The following is a 24,694-nucleotide window of genomic DNA, read 5'->3' as shown; positions in this document are numbered from 1 at the left end:
TTGATACACGATGGAAATGTTTATTATTGGGAGGTAAATGAAAGGCATACACATTTTGGGGCCTGTATATCTTTTCCAGGACTACATACAAACAAATCCTATCTTGAGCAAGTACATGAAACACGTTACATTGTAAAATTGCAAATATATTGTACTTACAAAAACGTACAAAAATTCAACACATTTACAATACGTTAAAGCAACACACTAACAAAATAGTAAGGTGTATTACATACCACCACTCTCAAGCTGTATCAAACACATCCATAATTCATCCTAAAAAAGGAGAAAGAAATGTATTAAAATTTGCAAGCTACATTTTTTATTCTTATTGGTAAGACTTCATCAGAAGGACACAGAGCTTCTCAATTGAAGTGAGTTTTTTATAATTATTTTTCCCCAGGGAACAGAGATAATTTGCTACCACAGAAAGTTGCATATTAAATTAATATCTTAGGGCAAATTGACACTGGTTTGCACTAAAATGTATGGAAAATGGATGTACATTCCCATCCATTTTAGTCGCATGCTGGCATCAGTTGACATGCATTTTGACGTACGTTGACATACTTTTTAATGTCAGTTGACATGCATTTTAGTGTGCGTTAAAGCACACTGCATTTTCACAGCATATCCGGTGACATTACATCCTGTGTGTGGAGAAGGAGTGTGATGAGGGAATACATATATCGTATGTGGAGAATTGTTGTGTGGATTTGTGCTCTGTCTTTTGTGATAGGATGTCTTCCACAACAGCGCTAATCATTGTGATAGTACTAGCTATACTGAGGAGAATGAAACGTATGAGATTGCGGCAAACAAGAAGATGCTATTGGGTACATCCATTGCTGTCACAGTGTGAATGTAAAGTTTAGTTTTGGACTTTATACCATGATTTACGATGTCACTCAGAAAAATTATTTGATTATACACAGATGTCCATTGCTAGGTAAATGTTTAGGCTCAGAGTCAAGTGTGGTTTAGGGTTTGGGTCAACTTTAGGGTCAGGGTAAAGATAATTTTTGGGTCAGGGGTTCAAGCTTAAATTTTGAGTCAAATGAAGGATCAGGGTATAGGTTAGGGTTGGGTCAGGGTTTCAAGGGTCAGGTGAAGGGTTAAGGGTACGATCAAGAGTTAGGTCATGGTTTGTGAGGTTCAAAATGTTCTACAGCAAATCTTTTTTTTTCTGTTGAATTTTACAGCTGTACTTAAACACAGATCAGCCCACTGGAGTGAATTGGCCCTTAGGGTCTCAGGTTCCAAGTAGGTTAAATTACTATCTGAATTTGATTTTTTTTTTTAATTCTAACCAATTTTTGGATTAAAGTAGTCATATGACCTATTAGATACATAGGCTTGGAATGTTCTCCAAGTGGTACACCTGGCAAAGGATATGATCTAGATCACACTGTATACTACAACTTAATAAACAGGAAAAATGTTGTGCCAATAGTATGCCCCATTCTTTTAATACCGGACATATTGGAATTGTGAAATGGAGTACCTAAAAAGATTTGACACCAAAAAGCAGAACATTTAGGCTTTGATATAAAAGGTATCACTTACACATTCAGGCTGATTCACTAATGGATTTGAGAATGTTCACACAATAAAATACATAGAGATTCACTTCAATTATCCAATCATGTCTAAAAGAAAAATCCTTGTGTATTTCATCTGAATTGTATGGGATAATTGAATTTATTGAGAGGATATTATCAAACCTTTAGTAAATCAGCCTGATCCTTTGCTTCTGTATTGTTCTCAGTATCTTTAGTAGCCATTTCTCACTGCCCTCTTTTGCTCCCATTTTTCAATTGTTTCCTCTCTTTATGGAAAGATGCAGACAAAGAAACTTTAATGACAAAGGGTTTGCTGTTATATGGCAACTGCAGAATATATTGCTTCCCTGAATTGTCATGCAGTCTTGATGACAGGCTGTGCCCTTACACATTAGATAAAATACGCCTGATCCCATGGCATCAGACAACAATGTTTGCGGAACATTTCCAGGCCTGCTGACAATTGTCATAATGTTCTAGTGATCAGACTTGTTGGAAAACTTGTCTTGTTCACAACTGTTTCCACCTGATAACTTGAAGTCAGGTTCCTGCTTCACTCATTGCTCTCTCCTTTGAAACTACCTGTGAGCTTGGAGTAAAGTTTTTGGGCATGCTACACACGTTCAAAAAAGTCATGATTGTATACAGGGCATGTATATCACATCAAGTCTCTGCCCTGCTTTTGGGACAACCCTCTCAGTGTACAGCAAATATCTGTGTCAGGAAATGCGCATATATGCACAGATGCAGAATCCCTGTGAGCCCTGCTCGTAGCCGATTAGCAGGTGCACATGCGCAATCGTGCACACAGATATGCACAACTGCACATGCGGAAGGCACATTGGCACCAGACGGGCTGTTTAGGCTGCACTAGTGCCTTGTATCAATGCTGTTTGGTCTACTACATTCTAGCATCCATACATTCTGTTTCTGGGTTTTCTTATGTTGCCCACCTGACCTGTTATTGACTCTGCATGAACGCTGCCTGTATTGACCCCTGGGCTTCCCTTTGACTATTCTTCTGCCTGCTGTTTATGATTGATCTGCCTGCAAATTGCCAACCCGGACAGTCTGACCTTAACTCTACACTGCCTCCTGCACCTGAACCAGCTGATCCCTGTCGGCATCCAGTTCCTGCACTTCTGCCAGCATGCCATCTGCCAGCTGCTTCTGCACTTCTGCCAGCGTGCTACCAGCCAGCTACTCCTGCATCCCAGATGCACATCAGCATCCGTCAGCAGAAGTCTTACCAGGCACTCGAGTTCCTCTGTGCTCCAGCGTTCCAGGGCTCTTGAGCCACAGCTGTAAGAGAGGCCTTCCTTTGCACTTCAGGTTCCACCACCAGGTAGGTTACAGTCTGCTTTGTTTAAAGTGATTGTAAAGGTAAAAAGGTTTTTTTACCGTAATACATTCTCTTGCAAAAAGACAATATCATTACCTGAAAGTCTTGTTTCTTCTTTAAAAAAGAACATATGTAATGCCTTGTTATCTTTAGTAATGGCAAAGTTATTGTCGAATAAACAGGTACAGAGCAGAAATGTAAAAATTGTCCTGGTTCATAGGAGGTGAACAGGAGTGAAAAGGGAAATGATTATGCTAATATAGAACTCTGCAGTGCTCTGAAAAGGTTTGCCCTGAAGGTTTTGTTCATGCTACCCTAAAATTACACTAAACAATATAATGATTCTTCAAAAAATAATACATATATATGGCCATTGCTTAATGGCCCTGTAATATTTTTTTATATAGAAATTGCTTCTCGCTGTGTGTTTTGCCTCCTTTTAACATCCTCCCTGAGCTCCCAAATCTCTTCTTTAACCTCTCATTTCCATTTGTTTGGAACAAGCAGCACATATTAGTAGTGGTTTTGTCCCATAGTTTATAGTCTATCTCAGAAGTGAGCATGTGAAGATGGCTATGTTCCTACATACAGTGGGACCATGAAAAAGTCATGGTATAGCCACCTTCTAAAAGAAGTCACAGCAGCAATAAAAAAAGGAATTTGAAGCAGGTTGAGAGCAATGGAAGGTCATTTTTTGAGTTAAGAATATAAACTTGAATACTTAACGAAGTTTAGTGTGTCTTTAAGTCAATGGTCTGATAACCTCATATGGCAAGCTTGGTCTGCACCAGACCAATTCTGAGCTCACCCCACACTGCAGCAGTCTCCCAGCATTGGCTGCTGTATGCACACTCTCTCTAAGTGTCCATAAACCACATACTGTGCAATGGAGTTGATTTACTAAAACTGGACAGTGCAAAATCTTGTGCAGTTGAGCAACGTAGCCAATCAGCTTCTAACATCAGCTTGTTAAATTAAAGAGTAACTCCACTTTTGCTGAGAAAAAAAACATTCCCCTCTGGGTGATCAGTGCACATTGCAACGATGTTAACAAATTTTGTTGCAGATTCCTACCTTTTGTTTTTCAGAAGAAGTAGCTGTGTGTTTGTATGTGTCCATGTGTCCAAGTGAATCTATATGGGAGTGATTTTATAATTATCAATCAGCTGCTGTGCTGGCAGGACTCTAATGAAAAAATTGCCAAGGTTTGCATTGCTATAGATGTGATTTCGTTTTGGGAGTATCTCACCAAACAAATGACAATTTTGTTACAGGGGATGCTAAAAATCTGACTTGTATCTTAGTGCAGACTTCTAGGAAAATCAGTAAGCCAATCACACAAGCAGGGAATTACATTTTCAGAGGGGGCCTGTGTGCAGAATGCCTCCAGGAAGCCATATTGAGTTTCATTATACAGAAAATTACAGCACTGCAGATTGAAAAGGAAAGGTCATTTTCAATAACATTCAATTACAATATAACATGAGCCACAATTGTATACGCTATATTATTTGTTTTTTATTTGCTAAGTTGTTTCCCCTGAAAGTGGAGTTTACTTTGGCAAAAAACCTAGAAGATGTTTGGTTTTATACAGAACTGCACCAGAGTTTGCATTCTCCAGATTTAGTTAAAATCAACCCCAAAGTGTCACTTTATCTCATGCTGCAACTCAACTTTGACTTCAGCAGTCAGAGCCTCACTAGTTTAATTGTACCACAGACCACTTCCCATGCTTCATGAGGACCCTATTTGCAGAATCCCAGGCATGACAGAATGACAGTATAATAAAGGTACAAAAAAGCATATTAAGTTGCGGTTGCTGACTACAATGGATAACCCAACTAAATAATATATAGAGATTAAATGGATTGAAAATGGAAGGTGATTTATAAACCACATTGCTGCCACACATCCTTAACACACACACAAACACACACTCAAAACCACACAACATAAAATTATACGTGGTAATATGATCTAATACTATAACTTTTCCTTTAGAATAATCATCTTTTAAAGCTCTACAAACAGAAAATATATAACTTAATCATGACTAAAAAAATGCTAATTTCTAAATTTCATTCTTTATTTCTAGAGAACACATTTTGTCGGCTAACTGCTGACAGAGGATGTAAACAACAGTATATCAAAATCCAGCTTGTTCCCACATGATTCCTTCCATTAAAGCTGCCAGTTTGAAATAAAGCAGGGAAACTAGATGTGGGTGAGACTATGTAGGCACATTCTTACTTAGTTCCTATGCATATTACAAGAAATACATATTGAAAACTCCATTCTTCAGATAAAAAGATTGATAGCCTATGAATGTGTGTTTCCATTTGTAATTGCAGCTCTGCATGATGTCAACATGTCAATGACACCTCAATCTAACTTGAATCTATGAACATGTAAAGCACTTAACTCATCAATCCATCTTTCTATGCTTCTGACAGCTCACAGCAGTCTCCATAAATTGTTTTGCCTGTAGTACATTTAAACAGCAAAATCAATTGTTCAGATAGATTATAATGTGCATAATTAATCCAAAAATGATATTTGATGTTTACTCTTGTGACTTGAATATGATAAAAAAAAATGCAATTGCCGGTGATTACATAAGTTATTTGTAAACGTTTGTGTCAATAACCCTAGCTCTGTAAGCCCACCTTTTAAGTGTACCCCCTGCCATTGTATAAAGAATCAATAATGCTTAAAAACCAATTAGTCCTAAACAATTTAGTTGTCACCATTGTACTGCAACACTTGCTAATTTCATAGGAAACATTCCTTTACAGAGAAGAGGAAGCTAAGGTTGTTGTGGTTTTCTACAGCTAAGAATTATTTCTAGTGATAAAAAATGCAGCTTGACTGAGCACTATCCTACCTTATATTTAGCTGTCAGAGGAACAGCTTGTTCCTACGTTACTCTTGTAGCAACTCATTTAGCGGACAGTGGTTTAATTATGAGAAGGGAAGGACAAAAGAGTAAATAATGTAATTGCCTGTCACCAACCATGTGGTATAGTCACAGATAACAGGCAAAAATCTGGCAAATAGAAAAAAAAATTGCAAAGTATGACTTTTGGGAATGGGGAATACCAAGTGCTCCGTATGCAAGGGTTTTGAAATTAAAGCGGAGCTCCACCCAAAAGGAGAAGTTCCGCTTTAAGTACCCCTCCCCTCCACTGCCACATTTGGCTTCCAATTTTTTTTTAGGTGGTGGGGGGGAACCGATACCTAGTTTTGAAAGGTACCCGCTCCCAAGCTGCAGCCAAGCTGAAGCTGAAGGCTGTCACAGCTGGGTGCCCACAATTGAAATGCTGTAACCAGGAAAAGGAGAAGAGAAGGGAAGGCATGGGTGAGCACCAGGGGCGTATCTGCCGTGAGGCAAACAAGGCATCTGCCTTGGGCGGCATTTTTCAGGGGGGCTGCATCACCCCCAGGCAGAAGGGACCAGTGCTGTCACTGCAAAGGGCTGTGCATGGGCAGGGGGGCATGCTCATGTGTGTTAGGGCGGGGGGGGGGTTGCTATGTGCTAGGACGGGGGTGTGTGTACGTGTGTTCAGGCGGAGAGGAGGGCTTGTGTGTGCTCGGGCGGGGGGGGGCGAGGACATGTGAGGATACAGAAAACCTGTCATCCATGGGGCCACCTGGATAGGAGAGGCGGCCTGGCGGCACATAGAGGGCTGTGCATTTCTTGGTTCCTCCATGTACCGCCCGGCCGCCTCTCCTATCCATCTCCTGCATGCGGCCGGCTCCTGTATGCTCCCCGCAGCCATCCCTCCCTCCCCTTATCTCCAGCACTGCAGGGGATCTGTGAGCATATGCCATCCCCAGTGCTGACAGTCCCCCCCCAACACAGATGGGAGAGGAGAGAGAAAGCTGCCCCGCCCACACTTCCAGCCAGCCTTGTTTCTCTTTCTTTCTTTCTTTCCCCTGTCTCTCTCTCTCTCTCTCCCATTTCTCTTTCTTTCTTTCTGCCCCCCCTCTCGCTCTCTCTCTCGCTGTCCTCTCTCTGCCCTCTCTCCCCCCCTCTCTCTTTCTTTCTGCCCCCCTCTACCCCCCCTCTCTCTCTCTCCTTTTTCTCTCTCTCTCTGTCACCTGTTTCTCTTTCTTTCTCTTTGTCCTGTTTCTCAGTCTATGACCATCCCTTGTATCCTATCCTCTCTCTTTCTGCCCTCTCTCTTTCTTTCTGCCACCCCTCTCTCTCTGCCCCCCTCTCTCTCTATCTCTATTTCTGATCGCTCTCTTTCTGCCCCCCCCCTCTCTCTCTGCCCCCTCTCTCTCGCTTTCTGCCCTCTTTCTTTCTGGCCCCCCTCTCTCTTTCTTTCTTTCTGCCCCCTATCTCTCTCCTCTCTCTCTGTCACCTGTTTCTCTTTCTTTCTCTCTCTCTCCTGTTTCGTCATCTATGACCATCCCCTGTATCCTATCCTCTCTCTTTCTGCCTTCTCTCTTTCTTTCTGCCCTCTCTTTCTTTCTGCCCCCTCTCTTTCTTTCTGCCCCCTCCCCCCCCTCTCTCTCTGCCCTCTCTCTCTTTCTCCCTCTCTCTCTCTCTTTCTTTCTGCCCCTCCCCCCTCTCTGCCCCCTCTCTCTCTGTCTGCCCTCTTTCTTTCTGCCCCCTCTCTCTCTTTATGCCCCCCCTTTCACTCTCTCCTCTTTTTCTCTCTCTGTCTTCTGTTTCTCTTTCTTTCTCTCCTGTTTCGCAGTCTATGACCATCCCCTGTATCCTATCGACAGTCTCTGACCATCTCCTGTAGAATGTCAGCAGACCCTGATCATCTCCTGTACCCTGTCTGCAGTCTTTTACCTTCTCCTGTATCCTGTCCTCAGTCTCTGACCATCTCCTGTATCCTACCCACAATCTCTGACCATCTCCTGTATCCTATCCACAGTCTCTGACCATTTCCTGTAACCTGTCCACATTCTCTGACAGTCTCCTGTATCCTGTCCACAGTCTTTGACAAACTCCTGGAGGTGGAACTCTAATGGGTAGAGGTGGAGCCTAAATCAGAAGAGGCAGAGTTTACAGATGAAGAGGTGGATCCTAAACAGGAAGGGGTGGGGCAAATTTAGATAGGGGGGAGCAATTGTTGTCTTGCCTAGGGCAGCACAAAACCAAAATACACCACTGGTGAGCACAATGCTGGATCCTGGGACAAATTAGTGTGTGTTTAATAAAAATCAGCAGCTTCAGTTTTTGTAGCTGCTGACTTTTACTAAACACAAAAACCACTGGAGATCCTCTTTAAAGAGTAACTTCAGTCTCTTCCCAAAAAAATGAAAAGTCAGCAGATACAAATATTATAAGGACACTCATCTGTCCAAGGATCTAGCTCTTCCATGGGCTTTGGAGTAAGATGCTGGCTTTTTAACTAAGGGAAACAGGCTGTGTATAATTGCAGCTTTACAGCCTGCTTCCCACTGCACATGCTCGAGCTGCGCTGTGCTTTGTGAATGCAATGCACATAGTCACCAACTACATATCCTCAAATACATCAAAATGTTTACTGAAAAATTATCACAGCACAGAAGACATTGTACACTATGTCTTCTATGCTGTGATCATTCAATAAAGATTTGAACTTATTTGATGTGCATTTGAACAAATACATGCATTTGATCTGTGATGTTTCCATTTCCAGCTGGTGGTTGCTGCAGCAACTGTTACTCCTAAAGCCTTATCTAGGAAAGTGTGCAAAGGGAATATTGATGGTGCTTTGTCAATGGTTTCACAGTCACCTGGGACCTGTGATGTGTCCCAGAAGGCTGGGGACAAAGAGGGTGAACTTCTCCTTGGATTGCAGAGGTGATCTGGGCAGAAGTGGGAATGCTTACCCGTGAAAACCAGGTGGTACCCATTCTCCACCCAAAAAAATTAAGTGCCAAATGTTAAAGGGGGGGGGGAGCAAACAAGTGGAATGTCCCCTGTTGGGTGAAGTTCCAGCTAGGCAGCCTATTCCACAATATATGTCAGGATTGTAGGCTCACAATACATTTTTGTTGTTTTTAGAGTCTCAAACATACAGTATAAGAAACATTTTTTATTTGATTACACATAGCCAAAAACAAAATTCTAACAAAAGCACCTATTTAAATACAAAGTAATAATTATTTAAGTGAGTATGTCCAATTAAAATAGTTTTTCAGTATTTGGCAGATTATTCTGTTTCAAATGCCGCTTTATGCCTTGAGATACCTCCTTAGACAGAGTCTTTCTGAACAATATATATATAAATCCAATGCAATTTTACTTCAGTTACTTGCAGTACAGTGGATGTTTTATGGTCTTTTCAAGTGTAAAAACATATTGGGGTGGGTTTACTAAAGATAAATAGACTGTGCAGTTTGCAAGTGCAGTTGCTCCAGAGCTTAGTAAATGAGGTGACCCACACGGGCAACAGGTCAGAGCAAAAACTACAGTAAAGACATCTCACTAGATGCAGATTTAAACATAGCAGAATATTCAACTGACCAGCATCAAGGGTCTGTCATTGGACCTCTTCTATTCTTGATCTACACCTCTTCCCTGGTTCAGCTGATTCCTATTGTTTCAATACCACACAAATCTATCTCTCTACCCCTCAGCACACCCCATCAATTTCCTCTTGCATCACTGATTTACTAGCAGAAATATCAGACTGGATGTCACACCACTTCCTCAAACTCAATCTATCCAAAACTGAGCTCATAATATTTCCTCCCCCATGTGCCTCTTCCCCTGATTTCTCTGTCCAGATCAATAGCACAACTATCAACCCATCCCCACATGTCAGGGTGCTAGGTGTAACCCTGGATTCTGAATGGTCCTTTCAGGCCCACATCCAATTCCTATCCATATCATGCCCCCTCAAACTTTTCAACATCTCCAGGATATGCCACAAAGCTTCTACTTCACTCCCTAGTTATCTCTTGCCTTGACTACAGCATCTCCGTCCTCATTGGCTTACCTTTACATAGGCTATCCCCCCTTCAGTCAATCATCAATGCTGCTGCCAGACTCATCCACATTACCAACCATTCAGTGTCTAGTACCCCTCTCTACCAATCCCCTCACTGGCTTCACTCTCCCAACAAATAAAATTCAAAGTACTAGCAACAACTAACAAAGCCATCCACAACTTGGCCCCCAGCTATATCAATAACCTGGTCTCAAAATATCAACCAAACCACTCTTTTCTGTCCTCCTAAGACCTCCTGCTCTCTAGCTCCTGTGTCATCTCCTCCCATGCTCACCTCCAAGACTTCTCTCGAGCTTCCCCTATCCTGTGGAACTCCCTACCCCAATCTGCCCAACTATCTCCTAATTTATCGACCTTTAAACGATCCCTGAAAACCCTTCTCTTTAAAGAAGCCTATCCTGCTTTTAACTAACGCACTTTGTTTTTACTTTCTCCATCAGCTCATCCCCCACAGCTATTACCCTTTATATCACTTGACCCTTCCTCTTAGATTGTAAGCTCTATTGAGCAGGGCCATCTGATTCCTCTTGTACTAAATTGTATTGTAACTGTAGTGTCTACCTTCAGTTTGTAAAGTGCTGTGCAAACTGCTGGCGCTATATAAAAATTGAATAATAATAATAATATTATTATTAAAAGGTTTGTTAAAAATACACTAAAATCATTATTTGTGGATACATACATGTCAAAATATAAAAAATGTCTGTTAAACTGCTACTAAATAGCAAAGCTAAACCTGTATTGAGTTAATAAATAACAAACATTTGTACAATTTAAATTGAACTTTTTGTAAAATGATGAAAACTGAAGGTGCGCAAAACAGTAAAAAAAAGAGGTTATCATATTTCACTTAAAGCTTTCAAAATTTGTAAAAGCTTCTCAAACCATATATTTTCTTACCCACTTCATTATCAGGCACTTTTACCCCCTTCCTGCCCAGGCCACTTTTCAGCTTTTACCGCTGTTGCAATTTGAATGACAATTGCGCGGTCATGCAACACTATACCCATATGAAATTTTTTCATTTTTTTCACACAAATAGAGCTTTCTTTTGGTGGTATTTAAATCACCACTGAGTTTTTTATTTTTTGCTGAATAAAACAAAAAATACCTGAAACTTTTGAAAAAAAAACGCATTTTTCTTAGTCTGTTATAAAATTTTGCAAATAACATTTCTTCAAAAATTTAGGTCAAAATGTATTCTGCTACATTTCTTTGGTGAAAATACCCTAAATTAGTGTATATTATTTAGTCTGTAGGAAAGTTATAGAATCCACAAACCAAGGTATATATATCTGACAATTGATCAATCCTGAATGTACTGATGGCCCATCTCATTTCTTGAGGCCCGAAAACGCCAGGATAGTACAAATACCCCTCAAATAACCCATTTGTTTGTTTTGACAGGACGCCCAGTCACAACGAGGAGTGTCCTGCCTGGCCTATAGCAGATTGACAGCCAGGCAGGACAGGCTTTAAAGCACCTGACCTACAGAACGAAAAAAGATTGTGCTACTGATTTTTTGACCCTGCGATATTTGTGCAAATGTTTATTACATCTCTATTTTCACAAAAAAACCCATAAAACCATTATTAGTGGATACATAAATGACAACATTTACATAATTCCTGATAAATTCCAACTAAATCTAAAATATAAAAACGGTTTTGAGTTAGCGCACAACAAATATTTGTAAATTTAAATTGTGCCTTTTTGTGAAACGGTGAAAACTGAAGTTGGACAAAACTAGATAAAAACAATGTACTCTAAAAACCCGGAGGTTACCATTTTTCACTTACAGCCTTCAGAATTTTTAAAAGACCTCCAAACCATATATTTTCTGAAAGTACGTGAGCTATAGAACAAAAAAAATGTGCTACTGATTTTTTAGCTCCCACGATATTTGTGCAAATGTTTATCACATCACTATTTTCACTAAAAAATACACTAAAATCATTATTAGTGAATACATATATGGCAAAATTTACAGAATCCCTGCTAAATTCCTACCTAATATAAAATATAAAACTGTATTGAATTAGCACAACAAATATTTGTAAATTTAAATTGTGCCTTTTTTGTGAAATGGTGAAAACTGAAGATAAAAACAATGTACACTAAAAACCCTACAGCTTTCAGGATTTGTAAAAAGACTCTCCAAACCATATATTTTCTGAAAGCACATGACCTGCAGAATAAAGAAAATATGGTACTGATTTTTTAGGCCCTGCAATAGTTGCGCAAATCAAATCGCTATTTTCACTAAAAATACACTAAAATCATTAATAGTGCACACAAATACAACATAACTCACAAAATTCCTGCTGAATGGCTATTAAGGTCTTGTTCACATGAAACTTTGGTAAGATATCAGAGGTCTAAACAGACCCCTGATGTCTCTTTTTTGAAACAGAAATCTGAAGTCCCTTTCTCTGCAGCCTGAGCTACACTGTACAGAAATTAATAGGAGTCTGTATAGAGACTCCTATTCATTCACAAAACTTAAACATAGTAAAAACACTGTTTACTATTCTCTAGTGATGAATGGACAGAGGGGCAATCAGTAGTCATTGCTCACTGTGCCCATTCAAAAGACAGAAAGGAAGGGGTTTGGTAAACACATATTTACCCCACCACCACCACTGATCATCCATTCATAGCAGAAGGAGGAAAGTCAGGTCCATACAGACCTGGCTAGCTGGAAGCAGTGCTGTAGATAAGTATGCCATACAGACCTTGAAGCGAATGGGTTAAATGGAACGTTAAGGTTTCATTCATGTTAGTGAGATTTTAGGCGTGACTTGAGTTGCACAGAATCATGTGACAATGGAAATCACATTGTTTTCAATGTTTCTCCTTCATATCAATACAGCTCAGCATGGTGTAATTCTGGAAAAGGTTTGATTTTGGCCCCACTGAATATGCTAACTACTGCAAAGTAGTATCAAAGTAGCATCCAAGTTGCACTACAGTATCACACTGCTGAGATCTGATTTTGATCCGAGTTTCAGTTTTACTGAGTCTTAAGGATAGAAATATGGGTACTACCAAAGCTGAATTGCTTTTAAATGTGTAGGCTGTAGGGATTGCTGCTGCAGAATAAATGTATGAATAAGATAAGATCACATAGCCAAAATGCCTTTTTGATTGTCAAACATCCACTACTAGAAAAACATATTACACTACTGCGACACTTTACAAATTAGGACTAGTAGAAGGATTTTATTGACTTTGACATTAACAAAAATGAAATTATGAAGCTTTGCAGTTTCAGTCTTTAGGCTATAAACATGCTTTCAGTATTTTGTCATGCTCCTCTTTAACAAAATTGCATTATTAATGGCTTAGTTGATATTCACAGTAGATAAACTGCAGTGGTCACAATCTTATCAATATATCAGAATTGCTGTCTGCAAGCAGAAACCTTTTTTTTTTTTTCACAAATATCAGCATGAAATCAGATCAACTCAAGTGCACATTAAGGATATAAACGTGGTGCAAACCAAACCTATATCCACAAGCAACGTCATCAAGATAAAACATAATTTTAATAAAACCTCCTCTAATAAGATGAAAGCATTCAGTGTGAATAAAGAGTCTATTTACAAAGCAAACAAGGCTTTAAACTACATTCAGTTAACTAAGAAGAAATCAGATGAACTTAAAAATATGTAGATAGCTTACTTTTTAAAATATTGAGAAACTTTAGACAATTAACTTGAGGAAATGTTTGCAAGAGACACCTGTTAAGAAAATAGGAACTCAGGAAGCTGTGCCTAGAAAAAGGCAGTTGGAAGCTAAAGAACTGTTCACCAGTATTGACATGGTCTACCTGCAGCTGACCTTTCCCCATTACTTTCCCATACCTTGTTCTCCATCGTGCCTCAGTGTAGTGGTGGTTACCTTGATAAAGGCAATGTTTTTTTTCTCAGAGCCTCCAGTAAGGAGAATGGTACACGGCACAGTACTGACTTCACCAAATCTTATCATACTATTAGTTAGCTTCAGCAGAATCTTAGATATAAACTGCAGATATAAGGTTATGAGGCTGCGTGTATAGCTGTGCCTAGGCACACTTCCATACCAGGAAGTGCACAGATTTTTTTTTTTTTGGAAACTCCAAGCAAATCGTACCTTTTTACGGTATGGCTTAGGCACAGTAACCATTTCTAGATGTTTACTATAACATTGAAAATCTTCATTTTTGAGTTTGGTCCCTGGCAGGAATCTTGTACAGCAATTGCTAATTTATGCGTTGCAAGTGCTAATTTTCATTTGCAGGGTCGTGAGCATAGAAGACTAATTAGACGTGCAAGGACAAGAATGCACATATGCATGAGCACAGGAACACCCAAAGATCCTGGCACCCATAGGCCTATTTAAACAAGGTCTGCCTAGCTTCAGTGTTGGATTGTCTTCAGCTCTGGTTCCTGTATGCTAAGTTCCTGAAAGTCTGCTTACCTTGTTCCTGACCCAGTTACACTTGACTTCTCGCTTGGATCACCCTGACTGTTATGTCTGTTGATCGCTTGTGTTATTGACCACAGCTTTGGCTTATGACCACAATTACACCTTCTGACAGCTGTTCTGACACATGTTGCTGAACCTACTTGAATGACTGCAGCTTAACATAGCTAGCAAACAGAATGCATACTGCAACTGGAAGGACATTTGTGCTTACAAACCCAAGTTCACTACTCCAGCTTCCTGGAACCTGTACCTTTCCACTGCCCTAGCAATCCATGTGTCCACTGCCAGGGGTGCTTGGATAGGAATTACACAAGATGTCACCCTCATCATCTCAGGCTCCACAGTCAGGTGCGTGACAGGTTCACTTTCAGAACAAAGTATTTCTGAACAAGTGATAATACATGGGAACCAAAATCAATTCCATAGTGTTTTCACATGCTGACAAGAACCATCTGTCCTATACACAAATAACCATTGCACATCAAAAACAATACTGTCCACGTGTAGTTCTGAGTAGGGTATTATACAATGAAGTTAGAGCAAGCCTAAGTTTTTCTGAGTGTCAGTACATGGATTGAAAAATAAGCTTTGATCTACTTTCTCTCTATACTTGAGGGCTGGCCAATTGGCACTGTTCACTAGACTTTTATTAAGCAAAGTCTTTAATGGGGTATTTTAAACATTATACTAGTAATCTCCTTCAGTGTCTCTTAAAAGGATACTGTTGAAGCAGTTAGTATCACTAAGAAGAATGTTTTCTATAGGGCAATATATCCAGCACAGCAGTGCCACCAAAAGAACCACCTTATACTGTATATAGTAATATGAGAGAGTGCTGTCAAGTAGATGACTATTACAACTTAAAGTTTTCTACACTCCCTATTTCTTTGTATATTCAATTTATTTTTATTGAAGTTTTTCAGGTAATAGTACAAAGGAACAACAAAAACCAAATCAGGTTCACAATTGTACATGCGTAGATAATAAAAAAAAAAAGAAAACAGTTTTAAAGTACAGTATGCACTATGAGGATCCCATGGGAGGGGAATAAAAGTGAGGAAAATGCGCCTATGAGAACTTGTACAGCAGGAACCAGAAAGAATGGGGGAAAATTGGGGAAGAGAGGAGAGGATGAGGAGAAGGAGAAGGGGAGGAACAGGAAAGAAACAAGAAACTTTTATAATACAGTAACAATACCAGTCAGGATATATCATAAATATACTCCATATGATGTGAGCTATCAAACTCGAACTGTGCATTTGGGATTAAGTGATCATAGGGCCCAAGCGTTGTGGAATTTAGAGTTGGAAAGGTGATAGAGGGAGTATCTCCTCTCCATTTCGCATTGGGTGTTTAGATCAAATACCACTCTAGTTATAGACGGGGAGTCTAAGGATTTACATAATCTGGTAATATTTTTTGCTGCGTAAAGTGGAAGTGAAATTTTTTTTGGAGGTAATGGAAGGGGGCTAGGTCTTGATTTATAAATAAGTCAGATAAAGCGAAGATACCATTGGTTTCCTATTTGGTAAGAATTATATGCAAAATAAAAAGGTATAGGGGGACATTGAGAGGGGAAGAGATTTTTACTGAGTTTGGGGAGGAGTGAGTTATTAGGGCTGACCATGCCTCTAGGGAGGCCTTAATACAAGGTTGTTTGAATGGAATGAGTCTATTGTCGGAGGAGCGGAGGATGAGGTGAGTCTGTGGTGTTGTAAGGTGGAATATTTGAGATTCCATGGTGGTCCAAATTTTTTCTTTGGAAGGGTGCCACCCATAATAAATTTGGTCAAGTAATGTAGCTAGGTAATACGTGTGGAAGGCTTGTTCCCCCTCTACCATGTGGGCAAATTAATAGATTGTTAGTGCATCTGGGTCTTTTTGATTCCCAGAGAAATTGGGAGAATTGTCTTTGGGCAGCATGGAAAAATTTCAGAGATATAGAGATAGGTAGGGTTCTAAAGATATACAGCAGTATGGGTAGTATAAACATTTTTAGAGATGCTATGCGACCGAGCTTAGAAAGTCCAAAGGTCTGGAGTGCTTGCATTTCTTTGGGAAGAGTTTAGAGGAATGGTTTATGGTTTAGATCATACAGTTGGGAAGTTGAAGCAGTTAAGTTGATTCCGAGATAGGGAATTGATTGGTCAGCCCAAATAAATTGGAATTTTTTTGAAAGAAGCATCTGGGTTATTTTTAGGTGTATATAGGTTTAGTATTTGGGATTTATTTGCATTAAGTTTGTAGTACGATACAGCAGTTTAAGACACTAAAATCTTTCTATCTATAGATAGGGTAGGATTAGTAATCATTCAAATGATGTCATCTGTGAATAAGCTTATTTTATGTTCAGAGTTGTGGTGTTTGATATCTGTTAGTTCTGGGTTATCTTGTATTTTTGTGGCAAGAGGCTCAATTAGTAGTGGAAATATGATGGGGGATAGCGGGCATCACTGTCTGGTGCCATTTGTGATTTAAAATGATTTCAACAACATACCATCAGTAAGGACTCTGGCTGACGGGGAAGAGTATAGAGACATGATATCCCTTGTATCCATCCTGTAATACCAAATTTTTGCAAGGCTGATTACATGAACACCAAGTGAATGCGAACGAACACCTTCTCTGCATCCAGTGACAAGAGCAGAGAGGGCGTTCGGTGGTCTTGTAGGTCATGAATAAGGGAGATTCCAGTGCCTGATGTCCTGATATGAACCCTACTTGTTCTGGGTGTACCAAGGATGGAAGGATAGGAAGCAGTCTATGTGCTATTGTTTTGGCATACAATTTCACATCAGTATTGATAAGGGATATTGGTCTAAAGTTTACCATTTGAAGGTCTTTTCCTAGTTTAGGAATGGTGGTTATAGTGGTTTGTAACATTTCTTTCGGCATTGAACCAGAGGAGGCAGAAGAATTGAAGAGCCTAGATAGGTGTGGTGAGAGGATATTAGCGAACAGTTTATAATATTCGTTAGTGTATCCATCGCTACCAGGGGATTTATTAAGCGGCAATGTGAGAATCACTGTTTTAATTTCATTTGAATGGAAAGGTTCAGAAATGGATTGGAGTTCAGTCGGTGTGAGGGCTAGGAGTTTTATGGATTGTAAGAAAGCTTGGATGGCTTCAGGGGTTGGCTGGGGGGGGTCTCCTCATCATCTTTGAGGTTGTAGAGGGACTGGTAGGAGCCAGCAAATGTATTAGCTATGTCCAGTGGATTAGACACAAGGGTTTTAGAACTCGGTTTTCGAATTGCCTAGATTTTGGTTTTAAGTTGTTGTTGTTTAACGGATCTGGCTAAAAGGGAGCTTGCTTTATTACTCAGGGAGTAGTATTTGGCCCTCAGTTTTTTTAGGTTCAGGTCATATTGAAATAAAAGAAGGGATAAAAATGTTTTCCTCTGGGTCAATAGGGAGGTGGAATTGTTTACATAAGCATTAGTTTTTTTTATATCTTCGCTGGTCTTAATAGATGCCAAGAGCTCTTCAATCTGAAGCCTCCTGCGAGTGAATACCTGGGAGTTTATTTTTAAAAGAATTCCTCTCATAAAAGCCTAGTAAGTGTTCCATAAGGTGCCAATAGATACGTCTGGGGTATTATTGGTTTAAAAAAAAGGTCATGAGCTTCTCTAATGGTTTTCCTATGTTCTAGATCTGTTAAATGCATGGTTTAGGGTTTGGCAAACTGCCAGGTGTGACTAGTGAGATACTAATAGGAGCGTGATCTGACCACTTTATTGATCCTATTGATGATGAGGAGATGTGTTTTAAAGTCCATTTATCCAAGAGGAAGAAGTCTATTATGGAGTATGACAGGTGGGAAGGTGATTAGTATGAGTAGTCCCGCTCTGAGCAGTGTTGACATCTCCAAATATCATACAAGTAGTTATAGTGGAGAAATTGATTCAAGCTGCGGTTTGGAGATCTTTTGTCAGATGAAGAATCTAAGTGGATGTTTCCCACTATGTTGAAATTTCCACCCATGATTAAGTGACCTTTTTGAATCGGAGTGAGCTTGTTAATTAGTTGTTTGTAGAATTGGAAGTTGATTGGAGTTGGGACCATAGATGTTAACAAGCGTGAAAGGGATATTGTTGATAAGACATACTAGTATCAGGAAGCAACCCAGTGGATCAGCGTATTTGGATGGGAGCTGAAAGGAAATCGTGTCTTTGATTGTAGTCATGACTCCATTCATCTTTTTATGGTGGGATGCCAGGTATCTTTTAGAGAAGTTTTTCAGCTTAAAGAAGGGTGTTTTAGATTAATCAAAACGAGTCTCTTGGATAAAGATAACATCTGCGTGTAGGGCATGAATCTCTCGGTTTAGTAACGATCTCTTGAAGGGAGAGTTGAGTGATACAATATTAAGCACCATTTAGGTGTTTAGCTTTGTGGTGAAGGTGGTGCATATCAAGATTTTGGAGGAGATTTGAATGAGTTGTTCAGAGTGTGAGAAGTGGATTTACATCATCTTGGACAAGTAAAGGGCATACTCTGGGGTGACGGTAATAGATCATGCAGGAGATAAAGTCACTTGTAGGTAGAGGGTGTGCATATGGCTTCTGGTAATGTAGCATATGAGTGTGGAGTAGTAGAGACTGGTAGGAACAATAGAAAAAAAACAGAAACTTGTATATAAAAAGAACTTGCGAAAAATGCAAGAGCCATAGGTAGCCTGAATGGCTACTGTCATTTGGGGACAGCGTATTGAACTGAACATCCAGGTTACCTGGAAATGATCGGAAAAAAAAATGACAAACATTTTGAATAGGCCAGACTAATACAGCAACATCTGTAATTATGTTGGGTCAGGGAGCTGACTTATGGAGAGGTAGTGTTCAGGTCCATTAAAATAAACAATGTAGCGCTAATAAATAATAAATAAATATAAATATCCAGTGAATAGGTGATAACAATAATTAAACTCAATTTACATCCCCTATGAATATATATCTAAAATAATCAAAAAGAATATATAATAGTGTCATGCGTGGATTCCCTCATAGGGAATATCTAGTGCAAAAAAAGTGACAAATACAATCTTAATACAATATAGTGGCAAAAAACGTACAGTGCTCAAAATGGGTGAACCAATATTCAATTGCAAAAAAGTCCAAACAATATAATAATAGTAATACAATGTTTTGTGGTGGTCTTCCCACTCCACTCTTCATGCAAAAATAATGTGCAGTGTGCGTGATCCACACGTGCCAATCCTTTAACGTCCAAAATGCCCCCTCACCTCCTTATTTAGACCCCACAGGGTCAGCACGCTTTAAGGATCAAAGCGATCCTATCAGAATGGATTCCTCTCTGGATTTCTCCTTTCACCTGCAGCATCCACCAGACTAGCAGCCAGCTCCTCCCAGGGTCATAATGAAACACAAAAAGAGACCCTCCATAGTGCAACCAGTTTTAATAAGCAAATAACAAATAAAAACAAGGGGTCCACTCACATTAGCCACGCTTATTCAAGCTTCCTACCGCATGCTATGGGTGTACTGCATGGGTATTACACCAGGGTGATCCAATATGGCCCCCATGCCGGAAATGACGTCCTCAGAGGAAGAGGCAAGTCCTCGAAATACGTCAGCCTTTTGGATGTCTATACTCCCTATTGCGGACTGTTACTCAGCGCGGTGTTGACCCAGCTGTTCTTTATGATGTGCCTTGACTATATTGTCGTTTGTGAGTACAACACATACTTTATTTTTTATTAAACATTTTTTATGGTAATGCACTAGGCCTGTGTGCCCTCTGTTTTTTCTGTCCTCATTCAGTATATTTGGATTTCCCCGGTCCATTTGAGGGCAGCAAGGTGTGCATGTTCCAGGACATTCCTTATGTGGTTGTAGCCTGCATCGAGTCCATCCCCATGCGCAGGAGCATTTGTGTTTGCTGGTTCTTGGCTAAATGACACTGGCTGCCATTCAACAAGGAAGAAAACCAATGACCACCAGCAAAGTTTAATTTCTGTGAGACACAAGACAAGTATTGCAGCAAGAGCAGCATTTTTTTTACTTTTAAATGAGCAGAGCAAGTGATAAAAAAAAGACTTGAAATCTGCTTAACAATTTAAGAACACTTCATATCCTTAGATTTATTAACTACGTTATAAGATGCTGGCTAAAATATAGGAGAAGCATTTCACAAAGCAACTACGTAATAACAGACATCCCTGACAGCCTTAGAAAAATTGGGCAGCACCTTATAGGTAGCTTATACAGTATATGTCTTTCCAACATGCAGCTACTGTATATTTTCTATATAAGTACCGTATTTTCCGGGGTATAAGACGACTGGGCGTATAAGACGACCCCCCTACTTTTCCTGTTAAAATGTAGTGTTTGGGCTATACTCGCCGTATAAGACTACCCCTCTTCCAATGCACACCAGTGGGAAGAATCGTGCCCCATCATTGGTATCAGTGGGAGGAATAGTGTCCAATCATTGGTGTCAGTGGGAGGAATAGCACCCCATCATTGGTGTCAGTGGGAGGAATAGCACCCCATCATTGGTGTCAGTGGGAGGAATAGTGTCCCATCATTGGTGTCAGTGGGAGGAATAGCACCCCATCATTGGTGTCAGTGGGAGGAATAGTGCCCCATCATTGGTGTCAGTGGGAGGAATAGTGTCCCATCATTGGTGTCAGTGGGAGGAATAGCACCCCATCATTGGTGTCAGTGGGAGGAATAGCACCCCATCATTGGTGTCAGTGGGAGGAATAGTGTCCCATCATTGGTGTCAGTGGGAGGAATAGCACCCCATCATTGGTGTCAGTGGGAGGAATAGCACCCCATCATTGGCGTCAGTGGGAGGAATAGTGCCCCATCATTGGTGTCAGTGTGAGGAATCGTGCCCCATAATTGGTGTCAGTGGGAGGAATAGTGTCCCATCATTGGTGTCAGTGGGGGGTGGAATAGTGCCCCATCATTCTTGTCAGTGGGGGGGGGAATAGTGTCCCATCGTTGGTGTCAGTGGGGGGGGGGGAAGTGCCCCATCGTCGGTGTCAGTGGGAGGAATAATGCCCCATCATTGGTATCAGTGACACCAATGATGGGGCACTATTCCTCCCACTGACACTTGCTGACCCCTGTTCAGTATCGTGCTGCTGCAGCAAGCATATATGGTTGCAGCAGCACCTGTGCACGGCACACTTACCTTCACTTGATTTTCGCGGGGCCGCTCGGCTCCGCCTCCTCCCCGGTGATTGGCCGCCTGTGTGCCTTTCCTGAGGTACAGTTCTGGCGGCCAATCACCGGTGAGGAGGCGGAGCCGAGCAGCAGCACGAACATCCAGTGGCCGAACTGAAGGAAGGAGCAGCCGCGCTTCCTGGACCGGATCGTCGTGGGACCGGAGCCAGGTAAGAAACAGAAGCCCCTGCCCACCCCTGTACTTAGTTTCACTTCCGTTGGAAGGGGGGGCGGCGGTGGCACCGCACCGCCCCCCTAAAAAGTGTCAGCATGCCGTATACCGGCGTATAAGACGACCCCCGACTTTTGAGAAGATTTTCAAGGGTCAAAAAGTCGTCTTATACGCCGGAAAATACGGTATATTGTTTTACATTAACCTCCATCAAGCAAGCTGCTTATGCAGTAGCAGTGATAATGTCAGTCATGAAACAGTACAGCTGAAAATCACTTTACCACCATAAAAAATCCTCTTGACTACATACAACGTTCTTCCTCACCTTGAAGCTAGTGTAAACTGACGAAGCAGAGCTTTCTAGATTTTAGAGCAGACTTTAGGGCAGAAAATGTTTTCATATACTTAGAAAGACCAGGAGTGTCTTATGGTTGTTTCCTGTTCCTTATTTAATTTATACTCATATTGTCCCATTTCCAATTTTGTGCAATCTGCCATCCTCCAAATTTAGTAATCCTCAATCTAGACTGTGTAGGAATCCTATAGAGGTTAATTCATTTATCATAAAGAAGGACATGTGAACACATTGAAGACTGTAGCACATATTACTGCCAATTTTTACCTATAGTACTTCTGTTCAGAGCTTGAAAGCACTGTTCTACAAATTGACTGCCAACTGGTAGGTGTTGTCAATCATTCAGCATATGGCAGCCAGGTCAGAAAACCAAGACTTAATACCTAAATATCATGTTACCCCAGCATGTCATATTCTTGATATGTGACTACTGTACCATGTACTTTGTGTGAAATACCTGCCGTTTCAGCCAGTCCCTCTGCTTTCCTTTTAAAGATTGACCACACTGGGCATGAGAGTGGTCAGTTTTCTGGTTGTGCTGGAAACTCAGCCTGCTCTCCTCCAATGATTAGACTTGTGCTGACCCCCTCCCCCCCCACACCCACACACACACAGTTATTCACTGGTACGACCATTGTGCTGTTTTTCCTTCCCCAGCTCTCTGAGCTCCTTTTGCAGCTGATAACAGAGGGAATGTGATCACTTATAAAACAGAGCAAAAACGTTTTTATATATTTTTTTTTATCTATACATAAATGTTTTGTTTTACGAGGTGAGGGTTTACATATACTTTAACAGCTAGGCAACTATTAGTTTCAGGAGGATAGGAAAGCCAAAGCAGCCTGCATAAGTCTCAATGTAAATTATTTTTCTGTAGATTAGGAAGAGAGGAGTTTCCAGCATCCCATTACATACAATCAGACTTAAATCATTCCACCAGAAACACAAATTGTAAGGGAGACATACTAAGCTGGTGAACCATACACACGACAGGGACATTTCGAAACAGTCCAAGCAGGTTTGTCCTACTTTTTAGTGCAGAAAGGCTTTGTACAGTAAGTCCATAGCATAAAACAAAAGAAAACATCTGTGTGTCTGAGCCACTAACTAAACTCAAGCCAGCACCTGACCAACAGGTTGTCCTTCTGTTGGGCTGCCCAGAACAAACAGGCATTTCTTGTACCTTTTTTAGTGTTTTATCAACAGTCAGCCACAGCAAAGAGAATAAGAGTCCTATAGACAGCTGAGACTATTAATGAGGTCTGGCTATTAGGTAAGATGTAGAGCTAGGAATAGAGGCTCTATTCCACTCAAAGCTCTATAATGCCTCTGGGCTTCAGGACCTGGAACTGAACTTTTTAAGACTTTGAGACAACAAAATATTTTCTTTCTCCATATCATTTATAAACCCTGGAATGCCCCATGTGTAAGAAAACTAGGTGACACATATACCCAGTACACAATCCTGCCCAGGGGCGGACTGACCATTTGGAAACTCGGGCACTGCCGGGGTCAGTAGGGGGCCCCATGAGATGCCCCTGGTACCTTTTTCATAGGCTTTTTAAATTTGGGCAAGGACACAGGGGCCCCATGATCCCCTATTGCCTGGGGGCCCCATGAGTTGTCAGTTCACCCCTGATCCTGCCAGTCAGTGCCTCAATAGATACATTTTATATACACATATACATACTTTACACACCTGTATCCAATTAACAAAACATTCAGTATTAATAAACTTAAAGCGTTAAAATGTGCATATCAGAAGTTCTTGCTTCACCTTGATTTCTTTTGTTGGGTGTGTGTTCCATTTACCAGCCTTATGTCACTGCAGGACACAGGTAGTGATGCAGAGGCCAGTAGAAACCACAACACACAGCGGGACACCCAGAAGCATATCTCATGCAGAAGATACTTCAGCCACTATAGCACTCAGTCTAAATTTAGGACCAGACTCTTGCTTGAGAGGTCAGTGTTAGGAGCCTTCTTTCACAGGGGCTGTTTTTACAAAATATTTTGGGCAGGCCATACATTATGCAATTTTCATTTTTTTCAACCACAGGTTGAAGGAAAGAAAATTGCTAGATTCTCCCATCAAGACAGCCAGTGTTAATGGAAAGAAATCCTTCCCGTAGCACTATTGTGTTCTGCCAGTGGGCAGTGCAGGGAACCTTCCCCCGTGGCAGAATACAATGATCACTGCTTTAGTCTATAATCTCCGGCAGTGATTGGGCAAAAAATACCCAACAGGCTGGTTGTACTGAAATCAATCAACCTATTGCCAGCTTTACAGCCGATATTGTTGCTTTGAAGCATGTAAGACTTACACCTAAATTATTCTTGTAAAATGACCTTTTAGAATTTCTTTTTAATCACACATACAAACTAATAGCTATCCATAAATCCTAATATGACAATATATGAAAGCAATTTTGCTAGGCAAATCAGTTATGAGACTTGTATTTAGTAAAGAAATTAATTTACTATTGCTAAAGCAACATTATTGCTCAAAGTCACAAAAAAAATATGTATAATAATCATGGACAGTCTAGTGTTATCTTCAAGATGTGTCTACAAACCGTTTTAGCTATGCATAAAAAAAGTCCCATAGCTGGAAAAAATATTCTTTAACAGAGGAAT

General features: G+C 40.5%; 1 protein-coding gene across 1 annotated transcript in view; it reads right to left on the bottom strand.

Annotated features, from left to right (window-relative positions):
- The window catches only part of SNTG1 (syntrophin gamma 1), a 709,360-nt gene that overhangs the window by 556,059 nt on the left and 128,607 nt on the right, over positions 1-24,694 (bottom strand). Inside the window, exon 2 of the mRNA XM_089678410.1 lies at positions 237-276. The gene's annotated coding sequence lies outside the window, so the exon portion shown is untranslated. The remainder of the gene's footprint in view (positions 1-236; positions 277-24,694) is intronic.

The sequence above is a fragment of the Staurois parvus genome, unplaced genomic scaffold (genome assembly GCF_062004578.1).
Source record: "Staurois parvus isolate SC_StPar_1 unplaced genomic scaffold, SC_StPar_1.0 ptg000205l, whole genome shotgun sequence".
Lineage (NCBI taxonomy): Eukaryota > Metazoa > Chordata > Amphibia > Anura > Ranidae > Staurois > Staurois parvus.
Note: the sequence above shows the minus strand (reverse complement) of the source record. Positions and strands in the feature narration are given on the sequence as shown.